General features: G+C 46.8%; 1 protein-coding gene across 1 annotated transcript in view; it reads right to left on the bottom strand.

Moving 5' to 3' along the window:
- The window catches only part of SLC6A2 (solute carrier family 6 member 2), a 126236-nt gene extending 113938 nt beyond the window's left edge, over nt 1–12298 (bottom strand). Inside the window, exon 1 of the mRNA XM_072117653.1 lies at nt 12088–12298. The gene's annotated coding sequence lies outside the window, so the exon portion shown is untranslated. The remainder of the gene's footprint in view (nt 1–12087) is intronic.
- Between the last annotated feature and the right edge of the window lie 225 nt (nt 12299–12523).

Raw genomic sequence — 12523 nt, 5'->3', positions numbered from 1 at the left:
CCTGAACTCATGTGCCATTAGTACTCACCATCTCGCAGAAACTATGAGCTCATCACTGTCCCCCATCTCTGCTCTCTCCTGTACAAACCTGGTTGCTAACCATTGTAATCATGTTCTCAAACCATCATCAGATTTGGTTCCCAGTATCATCTCTATGCATAGGATAACTTTATACTTATGCACGTAACATAACCCCTGCCTAACTGCAGAATACCAGTGATTGTCTCTTTGCCATCTCTAACATCATGTCCTCTCTCTTCTTGACACTTAATCTTGCTAAGACTAAACTTGTTGTCTTTCCACCATCTACTAACCAAGTCTATTCTGGCCTCCCCATCTTGGTCTGGGGGATTACTATGACACCGAGGCAGCAGCCCCTCTGTCTTGGGGTCGTGCTGGACTCTGACCTCTTCTTTGCACCGTATATTCAATCGCTTGCTCGCTCTTGCCACCTGTATCTCAGAAATATCTCCAGAATCCCCCCTTTTCTTACAATTCTTCTATTTTCCCTCTATACTGACCCACTGGACAAACCATCAGCAGATTTGATTTCCACTATCATCTTTACGCTGATGATACCCAACTATATACATAACATCACCCATGGCCAGATTCAGAACACTAGTGATTGTCTCTGCTGTACCATCATGTCCTCTTTCTTTTTGAAAATGTATCTTTCTAAGACTGAACTACTGGTCTTTTCACCATCTACTAACTATTTAACCTCTCCATCTCTGTCTGTGGGGCCACCATAACCCTGAAGCAGGCCAGCTGTCTTACGGTTGTGCTGGACTCTGACCCTTCTTTTGCATCGCATATTCAATCACTTACTTGCTCTTGCCACATGAATCCCAGAAACATCCCTAGAACCTGCCTGTTTCTCTCAATCGAAATCTGTAAAATGCTAACTATTGCTCTGATTCACTGCATAATGCTGCACCTTTCAACCTCTCCTCTCTCTTCTCAATCTATCTCCCAACCTGTGATCTTTGATCTGCCAGTGATCTTAGATTAATATCTACCTTAACTCAAACAGTCACACACGTCTCCAAGACTTCTCCAGAGCTTCACATATACCATGGAATGCTCTGTCCCTCCCTGACTAATCAGACTAATACCCAACCTCTAAAGTTTCAAATATGCTCTTAAAACCCATCTCTTTAGGCAAGCCTATCAGACTCGTTTCAACTCTCTTTACTAACCCATCTAGTGTCCTCCTCCCATCTGCTATCCAGCAACCACTAGACACAAAGCTTCAGGCTTCTCTGCAGTCCCATTCACCTTGGACTTTGGTATATAATAATAATAATAATAATAATAATTCTTTATTTATATAGCGCACACAGATTACGCAGCGCTGCACAAGCATATCAAATTGGTCCCTGTCCCCATGGGGCTCACAATCTAAACAACCTACCAGTATGTTTTGATAAGATGACAGATGATGTTTGGCTCAAGCAGCAGCACCTCTATTTATTATATTATATTTTATTTTGTTCTATTGCCTTATGAAGAATGGCTGGAGCATTATATAAGCTTTTTACCTCTTGTGTCGCCCCATTCTTCCTCATAGACTGTAAGCTCTTGCGAGCAGGGCCCTCACTCCATTTGTTTCATATGAATGTTTGTGGTCTATCATGTTTTATTTTATTTGTATATGTCTTCAATGATTTGTAAAGCGCTACAGAATATGATGCTGTTATTAAAAAAATATTATTATTTTAATTGAAACCTCTAAAATGCTACCTGTCACTCTGATTCACTCTCGCCTAGACTACTGTAACTCCCTACTATTCAGTCTTCCACTCACTAAACTCGCTCCTCTACAATCTATTCTTAATGCAGCAACCAGGCAGATTAATCTCCAGCTTAACCCCTTTGTGTCTAAGCCATTTTAGACCTTTAGGACCAGGGCTGATTTTTAAAATTTGTCCTGTGTCATTATAGGAGGTTATTATTTTTTTGACGCTTCAACATATCCAGGAGATTTTGAGATTGTTTTACCGTCACACATTGTACTTCAAAGTAATATTAAAATTTTGATGATATCTTCTGTGTTTAAAAAAAAATTTCTAAAAATTCTTCATTTTCATAGTTCAAAATGTTCTGCTTTTCAGACAGATAGTGATAGCAGCCAAGTAACTTTATAACTAACATTTCCGGAATGTCTGCTTTATATCGGCATAGGGCTTTATGCATCCTCTCTCTTTTCTAGGTTGTTAGGCGGCTCTGAATTTTGGGAGAAATTTTTCTCATTTTTATGAAAAACGCCAAAACCCTTATTTAGAGGCACCTGCTCAGCTTTAACTGACTTTGAGAGGCCTAAACAGCAGTAAACCCCCATAAATTATGCCATTTTAGAAACTACACCCCTCAATGTGTAAAAAATCAACTTTAAGAAGTATGTTAACCCTTTAGATGCTTCAAAGTGGTTAAAACAAAATGGAGGTATAATTTACAAGCTGTCTTTTTTTTATATATAATATATTGATTTTGGCCAAAAATTAAACCGTCACAAAGTATTTAATGACATAAACACTCCACAAAGTTTGATACCCAATATCTCCCAAGTCAGAGGATGCCCCATATGTGGTAGTAAACTGCTGTATGGGCACATGGCCGGGCATAGAAGGGAAGCAGCCCCATTCAGAGAAGATCTGCAATGTCACATCTTACAGGCTATAAAATGTTTATTCTTTTGTAATTTGGACATATGGGAGATTATTTTTCTGTGGATGAGATCCACTTTTCAGGTACATCATTTACAGGGGAGCTCAATAGCTAATAATCAGATTTTATTAACTCTTTCTTGGTGGTGGTTAAAAAAATCATTAATTCTTGTTTATGGTTTTTAGCATTTTTTTCCTCAGACGTTTACCGTTCCATAAAAATAATGTGTTCTCTTTATTCTATGGGTTATCATGATTACGGCGATACCCCATTTATATGGCTTTTTTATGGTTAACTTGTTTTGCAGAATATAGAACTCATTTTGTGAGAAATTTACTTGTTTTTGTATCGCCATGTAACAATGGGCAGAACATTTATATTTTTTTGTTTAGAGCGCTGGTTTAGAGCTGATTTTTTGCGGGACAAGCTGTACTTTTTCTTGGTATCATGTTGGGGTACATTTTACTGTCAGATGTGAAAATTTTATAATTTTTTGAGGTTTTTTTGTGTGTTTTTTTAACGGCGTTCACTGTACGGGTTCAGTGACCATTTTATTTTATTGGACGGGTTGTTACGGATATTGTGAAACCCAATATGTTGTGTTTCTTTGGTGATTTTCCCTTTTTTTTATGTTTTATATGATTACTGCATGGGACGGGACTTAAGGGGACTTTTATTCTTTTTAAATATTTTTTTTTTAGTTGCACCTTTTTTTTTAACGTTTTTTTTACTGTTTTATTTTGTCCCAGGGTTGGACATGAACAATTGATCATTTGATCACTTGTTCATTATAATATGCTGCAATACTAATGTATTGCAGCATATTACATAGTCAGCCTATGTATTCTGCATAGGCTGACAGCTGCACTGTTAGATCGTGCACAGTGCATGATCATTGCAGGCAGCTACTATAGACAGCCCTGGGGTCCTGTTCAGAACTCAGGGTTGCCATGGTAACGATCGGCAACATACACACCGCGGTCACTATGACCGCGGCGTCTATAGGGTTAAACAGTCTGTTACTGCGGGATCCCAGCTACCGCGTACCGCTGGGATCCCACGGCGATTGCAAGGCGCCATGACGTGATTCTACGTCAAGGTGCGGGAACGCCCGCATCCTTTGACGTAGAATCCCGTCAAGGTGCGGAAAGGGGTTAATCTGAATCTCTCATTCATGTCTCCGAGCTGCACCAATTCTCAGGAATGCCTATCTTGGCCTTTCAGACTAATACACAACCTCAAAACGTTCAAAAGTGCTCTTAAATCCCATCTCTTTAGGCAAGCCTTTCACACTCGTTAACTGCATGAAATTTCAACGCTATCATTACTAACCCATCCTGTGTCCTCATCCAGTCTGTTATTTAACTAACACCAGATAGATGCCACGCTCCAGGCTTTTTTGCAGTCACATTGACCTTGGACTCTGTATATAAGATGGCAACTAATGGCTGGTTCAAGCTGCAGCATCTTTATAAATTACATTATTTTACTCCGTTCCCTTATAAAGAATGGCTAGACCATTATACAAGCTCTTAAATCTCTTGTGTCACCTCCTCATCTTCATAGACTATAAGCTCTTGTGAGCAGGGCCCTCACTCCTATTGTTCCATATGACTGCTCATACTCAGTAATGTTTTATCTTATTTGTATATGTCACCTATGAGGTGTAAAGCACTGCAGAATATGATGGTGCTATATAAATAAAGATTATTATTTATTATTAAGTGGACATGGCTGGAATTGTTGACTCTGGAATTCTTGCTAGAAGAGAGGTGATATCTGGACTAACAATATAGATCTGTGTGTCATCAGTGGCAGGGCTCGGGGTCAGTTGACCCCCTGGACCACCGTGGGAGATGGTACTAGCCGACACCTGTGACCGGAATCTAAGTGGCACCCAGTCTTCACCAGAGTCCATGGGGGCAGCCAAGGTCGAGGTACAGATTCAGCAGACAGTCTTGGAGTCAGGCAAAAGCGGGCAGTCCGGGCAGGCGGCAGAGATGCAGAGGTAAGCGGTCAGGTCCAGGGTCACAACAGGATATCAATGCAGAGACAGGGAACGGGAACAAGGAGCAAGAAACAACACAAGGAAGCTTTCTCTAATCACAATAGCTCAAAGATCTGACAGGGGGGTGATGGAAGCCGACAGTGGTGCGCTGGCCTTTTAAATCTTTGAGTGCCGACCCGCCCTAGGGAGCTGAGGCCCACGTGGCCTAGGCTGGAAAAGAGCAGGAGAATGGAGAGGTGAGTGAAGGCCGGGGGTGCCACCACGGAGAGTGTCATGGTGTGTGCCTGCTATCCGAGGCATTGATCGCAGGGACACCTGTGACAATCAGGGCCATCATAAGAGTGATAATGAAAGCCATGGGACTTAATTAGCTGCCCTAAGTCAGAGGTGTAGATGGTGAAGAGTAGGAGTAGGGGAACCTTGAGGGATTCCAACAAAAAAGTATGTGAGGTGAAGATGTGGTATGGGAGTGATAGACATTGAAAATCCCATTAAAGAGGTACCCTGTTTCACCGGAAATAAGACAGTGTCTTATATTAATTTTTACTCCTTAAGAGGCACGCGGTCTTATTTTCAGGGGATGTCTTATTTTTCCATGAACAAGGATGAGTTTATGCCACTCATTATTATCATCTGCATAAGAGACAAGAATCTTATTAAGAATCCCATGCACCTAGAAGTACTAACCTGACTGCATTTTCAGTTAGATACCTTTCTCACTAATAAAGGTAAAATTAAATTCAAGGAAGGGCAATATTTAAAGAGAACCCGTCATGCAAAATAACCCCCTAAACTAAATATATTTTCATAAACTGCCATTAGAGAGCATTGCCTCTATCCCTTCATTGTCTCTCTACATGTCTGTAAACCTAAGCAATGAGGTCCTAAAGCTGTATGCAAATGACCTGTGAAATGTCCAATGAAGCATTAGCATATTCAAGCTGTCCACTCTATTCATGAGTGGGAGGCACAGCCACACCCCCAGTGCTTGACTGACAGCCTGTATAATGATGTGAGGCTGTATAATGATGTGCTTCCTGGTGCTGGTGGCCACGCCCCCTGCAGCCTGTGTGTGCATGTGTGTGTTTAGGAGAGATACAGCAGCTCCAGGCTGCAGCCATGTTACAGCAGAACATGTCAGATTCATGTGTAGCTGATGTCTGTGTCTCTCACCTGTATATTAGGAGGATGCAGCATGTCAGCAGATACAGACACTAACTGTGCTTTACTATACATTACACACAGACATGAGCAGGGGGAGGAGAGGGGAGGGGGAACAGGGGTGACATCACTGCCTCTGACCATGTGACCAGCCTCATTTACATGATAAAAAATAGATGATTTTACAATGAATAATGTATGAAATAACTAGATAAAGGCTGGGATGGGATCCTTGTGAGCTGCTCCAACAGGTAGTAGTGACAAGACTAGTGACACAGACCTGATGACAGGTGTCCTTTAAGACACAGGGCACAGTGCATATGCTGTCATTGTTGCCCCTGGCATAAATTATATCTTACATCTGCAACACCCTCGCCGATGCAATGGCGAAGGAGTGCTTGCGAATAAGCCCCACAGCATGTCATCACGTAACACAGGGGACATTGCAGTGGTTAATCCTGCCTGGCAAGGCAGAAGTTAATTGTTCTGTGTGATGTAAGAGTCTAGTAACCAATCACATGTATTGCATCCTGTCTCTGTAAGTTGAGAGGTAATTGGAGGAGCAGCCACCATCTGACCAAGGGGAGACGATAAAACCCCTGGCCCAGAATGTTCTAGAGACTTGAGTCTTAGGACTTAGGAATGTGAGGAGTTAGTTGTTAGCTGAGCTGTAGCTCAGGGGGAGACTGGAGTCTCTCCAGTACAGGCTCTTAGGAGTCTGTACCCTTAGCACACCAGACCAGAGCAGGAAGAGCCTAGCCCCTGCCTCTGAAGAGTGGAACTAGGAGTTAGTGTAGTGAGGAAAAGGGGTATCATTCTACCTTTAAGGGTGATACCTGAAGCCCCTGAGAACAAGCTGAAGCATCCTACTAGGACACAGCTACCGCCCAGCCTGCCATCTGCATCCAGGCTGGTGCTCTACTCCTGCGGCTCCCTCCAAGTACCTCTCCAGCACTCCACCACTTTGTTCACGGCATGTTGCTGAAGTTCCTGCGGTTCCAATAAAGAACTGTAAGTTGTTTTGTTCAACCTCTGCCTCCGTCTGGTCCCTGCTACTACAACTACCATCATCACCGGCACCCTGTCCACCACACAGAGACTTACACTCTAGACACCAAAGGGTTGCCCCAGGGAGATCCCCTATAGCAGCCGCTCCCTCATCATTTCTTGCCAACACCACCCTGCTGGAGACCTGCCCGGCTGTAGGACAGCCCTCCGGTTCCCCATACCAAGCACCGTGACACAAGCGTGCTCAGGCCGCAACCGCCAGCCACTCCGGTACCGCGGGCCCCGGCTGTCACCAGGCCTCACCTCAAAGGGCTAGGCCCCGGTGGGGGATGTTGCAAGTGGCGTCACGAACAGGATTGATACTTCTGTGCCTTATTACGGCATTAAAGACTTTCCTTTATTAAAAAGACTGTGCTGCCTAACCCTGCTGCCATCCGGGTTTAGGCCCAAGTAATTGTGTGTTTCTGGACTGAACTGTGTTATACTGCTGCCACGTGCTGTCGAGCGCCGCTCCAGCACTTAAGAGGTTAATCCCTGCAAGAACTGTACCAGCTCTGCTACATCCGGCGCTGCCGCGCCTAAAGATTTTACCTCAGAAACTGTGGCGCAGCAAGTAATTCCAGCCCGCCAAAATCTTCACTGGCGGGAAACCCAGACGACACACCAAGCTCCACCCACGCGCGAAGGGCGCGAACCCCGCCTCCTGTGGCGCAGGAAAAATTAGAGCCCGCCACAGCTCTTGGCGGGAAGGACTTGGACTCCTCCTACTGGCTAGAGGCGGACTTCCTGCCCCGCCTCAGAGAAACGCCAGAACTCGAGTGGATTTTGGACAGTGAGGACAGCATCATGTGGGGTCCTCCGCCCTTCCCTCCTGTGGAGCGTCCTGAGTTCTATGAAGTACTGGAGACCATGGTGGTGGTCTCTGCGCAGCCGGTCCGGAGGCCCTTTGCTGGGCACCGGCTGCATCGAGGACTGACCCGAGCATTCGTCACCCGGAGGTATGTCCAGACGGTGACGGAGTACCCACTACATCCCGGGCGGTTCCTCGTGCCTCTCCCGGTTACCATACCGGTACCGCAGGCCCACGTGGAGGCGCCACGTGGGGAGGCCCCGACTCCTGTCGAGCCAGCGCCTGGGCCTACTGCTGCTGTGCCACCTGCTCCAAGGCCTACTGTCCCTGCTGTTCGGCCTACTAGCCCTGCTGTGACGGTTCCTGATCCTCCGGCTGCTCCTGCTCCTGTTCCGGCACCTGCACGACCATCACGGAGATCCGAGCCTGCACCGGAACCACGAGCCCCAGCACCAGCACCTCCGCAGCCTCGAGGCCGAGGTGAGGCCGCCCGCCAGCGACTCCGGGACGCTGTCTCGGAGCAGCGACGCCGTGAGAAGGAGGCCCAACGCTACATGGCCGGCCGGTCTACAGCTGGAGCCTGGGTGGAAAAGAACCGCACCACCGGCATGGTCCGGTTCTTCGATAAGCAACGTGGCTATGGCTTCGCCACCCAGGACTACACCGGACGGGAAGTATTTATACCCCGCCGGTCTGTCAAGAGGCCTGATCTGCCGGAGAGCCAGCACAACCTGAAGCCAGGCGAGTGCATTGAATTCTCCCTGCAAGAGGGGCCCCGAGGACCCTGGGCGGCTGGTGTGATCCGGATCCCCGACTCCGATGAGGACCGCTACTTCCCGCACGACGACTGGTATGAGGACGACGAGTGGCCGGAATCCCCGAACACCTCTTCTTCCTCGGCTGCGAGTCCCCGGGCGGTGACCCACGTGAATGCCCCATCCACGGTAATCGTGAGTACGGGTCCCATTGCCATCCATGGGCCGGGCATGATCCAGGGTGCCACCCCCACCGTCTCCCCTGCCGGGAGTATTGCCAGGTCCCGCGGCTCTTCTGTGGGAGAAGACATCCCGGCTAGCGAACCTTGTCCGGAGGTTCCGTCTAGGCCCACATCTCCCCTTGCCGGTTACCAATGGGGTGATGACCCGGCCCCGGAAGAACCGGAGCTGGAAGGAGCTGCGGCGCGGCCGCAGGTCCCAGTTTATTTCTTTCTGGACCCCTCCGTGGTCCCTGGCTCAGTTGAGCCCCCGGCTGGAACAGCCGACACCCCGGGCGACAGCGCTCCTCCCCCTGAAAGTCAGGAGGATGTTGTTGCACCTGCAGTACCCGCTACTGCCACCGGGTGTCCCCAGCCGGAACCCACTCCTGCTGAGGATGTACAGGATTCCCTGCTGGAGCCGAATCCTGTCTTTGCTGAACTCAGCGATGCCGAGTAACCCCTGATGGGCTGAAAGCCCTCTTCAGGTACTTTGTCCAGTGTACATATTGTATATTTGCTTTTCCCTACCCTATAGAGCCAGAGACTTTCCTGAGACTCTTACCCTTATTTATCTCAGTCAAGAGGTTTTCCACTATTATGTGCTATGATAGCCCCCCTTCCTCTGCCACAGCAGAAGATTTCTTCAAAGGACTCTGTCCCTCTCCAAATAGAGGAGACCCTTTGCAACTTTATTGCACTTTTCCCCACATCAAGGGCTGTGCCCGGAAGATGGACTTTCCTATTGGAGACCTTCTGAGAGACTGTTGCCAATCTTGAGGAAAAGTTGCCATGTAATTTATTACTATTTTGCACTTAATGCCTTCCTTTCTAGGTATGGACATTCTGCTTGCACTTTTATGCCTTTTCCTTTCCAGGTAAAGAGACATTTGATCCTGCTATCCTGAGTAGCCTAACTATCTATGTAACGTTTGTAACGTTCAAGATGTGTACCCATTGGGCTCCTAAGCCAATGTGAATGTATCACCTGTTTGCACACTGTCATATATGCCAGTAGTCTGCACTAACCCTTTCATAGGCTTTACAGGTTGTAGTGTGGCTGTGTCGGACCGTCTTTATGTAAAACACTGACCGCTACCTGATCCCTCAAACCGAGGTTTGCACGTGGGGGTAGTCCGTAAACTGCGGGTCCTACGGGGACCGGGGGTGTTACAGAGTTAGCACCTGGATGCCACCCATACATGGGTAAGGATGCCAGTCAGGAGGTACTCGTGTCGCATATGCTAACGCAATGCATATATACACATTATATAATTGTCGCCAGGGAAGAAGTGTTTACATAACAAATATACAGGCCTTGGTGCAAGGAGTGGATTACAGGACATGACACCACACCTTTCCTACTGTACAGTTCGGTTTAATGGCGTTAGCGACCAACTGTCTTACTTCGCATCTACATATATGTGTCTTAGTCCGACACCAACCCAGGTGCCTGTCTCCAGGACCATGGGCGGTTTGTCCCTACACCTCACATAGCCTGCACTTCCCCGAAGTGCCCTTAGCCCCCTCTGTGCCCCAAACCATCTATAGTCGAGCCGAGGGCGGCTCTTTCAATTGCCCCCGGGGTATGCAACACCCTCGCCGATGCAATGGCGAAGGAGTGCTTGCGAATAAGCCCCACAGCATGTCATCACGTAACACAGGGGACATTGCAGTGGTTAATCCTGCCTGGCAAGGCAGAAGTTAATTGTTCTGTGTGATGTAAGAGTCTAGTAACCAATCACATGTATTGCATCCTGTCTCTGTAAGCTGAGAGGTAATTGGAGGAGCAGCCACCATCTGACCAAGGGGAGACGATAAAACCCCTGGCCCAGAATGTTCTAGAGACTTGAGTCTTAGGACTTAGGAATGTGAGGAGTTAGTTGTTAGCTGAGCTGTAGCTCAGGGGGAGACTGGAGTCTCTCCAGTACAGGCTCTTAGGAGTCTGTACCCTTAGCACACCAGACCAGAGCAGGAAGAGCCTAGCCCCTGCCTCTGAAGAGTGGAACTATGAGTTAGTGTAGTGAGGAAAAGGGGTATCATTCTACCTTTAAGGGTGATACCTGAAGCCCCTGAGAACAAGCTGAAGCATCCTACTAGGACACAGCTACCGCCCAGCCTGCCATCTGCATCCAGGCTGGTGCTCTACTCCTGCGGCTCCCTCCAAGTACCTCTCCAGCACTCCACCACTTTGTTCACGGCATGTTGCTGAAGTTCCTGCGGTTCCAATAAAGAACTGTAAGTTGTTTTGTTCAACCTCTGCCTCCGTCTGGTCCCTGCTACTACAACTACCATCATCACCGGCACCCTGTCCACCACACAGAGACTTACACTCTAGACACCAAAGGGTTGCCCCAGGGAGATCCGCTATAGCAGCCGCTCCCTCATCATTTCTTGCCAACACCACCCTGCTGGAGACCTGCCCGGCTGTAGGACAGCCCTCCGGTTCCCCATACCAAGCACCGTGACACAAGCGTGCTCAGGCCGCAACCGCCAGCCACTCCGGTACCGCGGGCCCCGGCTGTCACCAGGCCTCACCTCAAAGGGCTAGGCCCCGGTGGGGGATGTTGCACATCTATTCCATCTTCTAGCTGCCAAACCTTTATGTTTCTGGCAGAGGAGTTACACACATTTCATATTTTTCGTATTAAATTGGTAGCATGTTCACTATGGCACAGCAATGATCAAGGCTGGTAGCTCCCAGTATCCCTCATCTTAAAGGAAATCTACCACCAAAATCAATCATGACAAACCTGGGATTGATCAAGGCTGGTAGCTCCCAGTATCCCTCATCTTAAAGGAAATCTACCATCAAAATCAATCATGACAAACCTGGGACACTTACTCTCCGATCCAGACCCCATGACTTTGGTAATATATTTGTTATACAAGGCCCTCTTTTTCTACAATCAACTTTTATAAAGCACTTCCTGCTGCTAGATCACACAGGCAGAAAAAGGAGGGAGAGAGCAAGGGGTTGGGTGAGACATATTCTGCGCATTGTAACACCCTGTGAATCTGCAGCACATTTTAGAGGGAAGGAGGCCATGTATAATGAATATAAGAAGATTACCACAGTCACAGTGCCTGGATCTATGACTAAGTGTCCCTGGTTTATCATGTTTGATTTTGATGGTGGATCTCCTTTAAAAACCACTAGAAGAGGTGAAGACTTCAATGAATACCAGAGGAGTTGTAAAATTTACCGGGTCAACACTTTATATCTTTGGACTAGAAATTACATGGTCATGGTTCAAGTGCTGTAGAGCAAGTTATTCAGGCATGTGTATCTCTGAAATGTTAAAATGAAGGTCATCTATTTATTTACCAGCAACCAAAACTCATTATTGCAATATTTGGCTGATGATGAGAAGATGCTAGATTAAAATAAAATAGTAAATTCCTCAACACACTTACATACTATAACAAGGTTGTAAGTACTGGCTTGTTGACTGTGGTGCTTATCACCTTGCAGGCGCCTTTCTGTTGGTGGGGAGAGAAGCCACTGCTGATCTGGAGATAACTCTGATCCCATGCTAGGGGTGACTGTAGCTCCCAAGCACATAACTTGTTAATCATTTTATGTGAGATTTTTCCAATTTGTTCAAAGTTGATGGTTTTTCAAAGTGTTTCAAGTTGATGGTTTTCCTGTCAATGGAAGCACAGCAGTATAGCTTATTCCAGGAAGAGGTAACAAACTATTTATTAAGTACAGAGCTTTTATAAGATTTAAGTGGACATGAAATGTGTCACAAATGTGCATATACTAGATCCATATAGCGATGAACGTACAAAAATGTATGCCTGCAGCACATATGCTTTTATTCTAACAGCATGTGTCTTGTTGTGAAAA

Source organism: Engystomops pustulosus, chromosome 7 (assembly GCF_040894005.1).
Source record: "Engystomops pustulosus chromosome 7, aEngPut4.maternal, whole genome shotgun sequence".
In the NCBI taxonomy this organism is placed as follows: Eukaryota; Metazoa; Chordata; class Amphibia; order Anura; family Leptodactylidae; genus Engystomops; species Engystomops pustulosus.
The sequence above is the reverse complement of the archived record's forward strand: the minus strand, read 5'-3'. Positions and strand labels throughout refer to the sequence as shown.